This window comes from Peromyscus maniculatus, chromosome 10, assembly GCF_049852395.1.
Source record: "Peromyscus maniculatus bairdii isolate BWxNUB_F1_BW_parent chromosome 10, HU_Pman_BW_mat_3.1, whole genome shotgun sequence".
Taxonomy (NCBI): Eukaryota; Metazoa; Chordata; class Mammalia; order Rodentia; family Cricetidae; genus Peromyscus; species Peromyscus maniculatus.
Genome location: NC_134861.1, coordinates 11363226 through 11364354, shown reverse-complemented (window position 1 = coordinate 11364354; position 1129 = coordinate 11363226). Strand labels below are relative to the sequence as shown.

The 1129-nt window shown below is 43.6% G+C and overlaps 1 pseudogene; it reads right to left on the bottom strand.

The window, feature by feature from the left end:
- Positions 1-268: 268 nt before the first annotated feature.
- On the bottom strand, positions 269-802 carry LOC143267688 (small ribosomal subunit protein eS6 pseudogene; annotated as a pseudogene).
- Between the last annotated feature and the right edge of the window lie 327 nt (positions 803-1129).

Here is a 1129-nt window from a genome sequence, read left to right as displayed (position 1 = left end):
TTCACAGAGCAGCTGCACCAGTGATATCCACAGAAGTATCAGGAAGAAAGGTGGGTTCTTAGTGGGTGCTGGGTTTCAGTTTAGGAAGAAGGAAAACGGCATGTCAGGTGAGAGTGGTGGTTGCACATCATTATGAGGACACATAGCACAGCATCCTCTTAAACGTGATTAAAATGGTGCATGTTAATTGTACCCTGGCAGTAATCTATAATGGGAGAAGTTACAACCCAATTAGATGGTTACCCCAAAACTGTATTTTCACTTGGAATCATGTAGAGTCATTTCTACAGCAGGAAAATGGTCTTTCTTTATAGAGATTAAAAAGCTTTCAGATTTTGCTAGCTCTTTTAGGTCCCAATCAACAAGGCACAGTATTACCTGTCAGTCCAGAAATACGATAATACGATTCTCTCCTTTTCTCCTCCTCCTCCTCCTCCTTCGCCTCCTCCTTCTTTTTTTTTTCAAGAACCAAGTTGAGAATACTCAGATTGGCATCCACAATGCATCTGTGAACAGATTAGCATTTCCTCTATCCAGCTCTCCTTGGTCTACAACAAGAATATCCCTTATTCATCTTCAGGCACACTCTACCATGGCTAAAAATGCCTCGCTTCATGGGAAAACCTTGTTTGCCATTTCCACCACTGATTTGGACCACACAAACCTTCCACTTTTCACCCAGAGCATCAGCAGCTCCTTCTGTGTCCATGTACTTCTCATAGAATGTAGGAAGCTTGTGTTCATCATCCACTTCAATGAGTTTCTCACAGCTGGAGGCAGGGAAGGAGCTATTGAGTTTCATCTTGACTGTGAAGGATGCTTTTACTTGGACGCGACATAGGCCTGTATCAAGTATGATGAGCAAAGGTGGCCATTTATATTTTGAGAGCCATTTTTCACATCTGGAGATGGGCCCAATTGTGGGAGTCCACAGTGACTCCAGCTTTTGGCTTGAGTCTGTCTTGACTCAAGGTCAGAGAGTTCAAGCTTGTCTTTGCTCTTTAAGGCTGGATAACAGGATATATGGCCAAAGGCCTGGTTGGTTACTCCTCAAGGCTGGATAACAGGATATATGGCCAAAGGCCTGGTTGGTTACTCCTCAAGGCTGGATAATAGGATGTATGGCCAA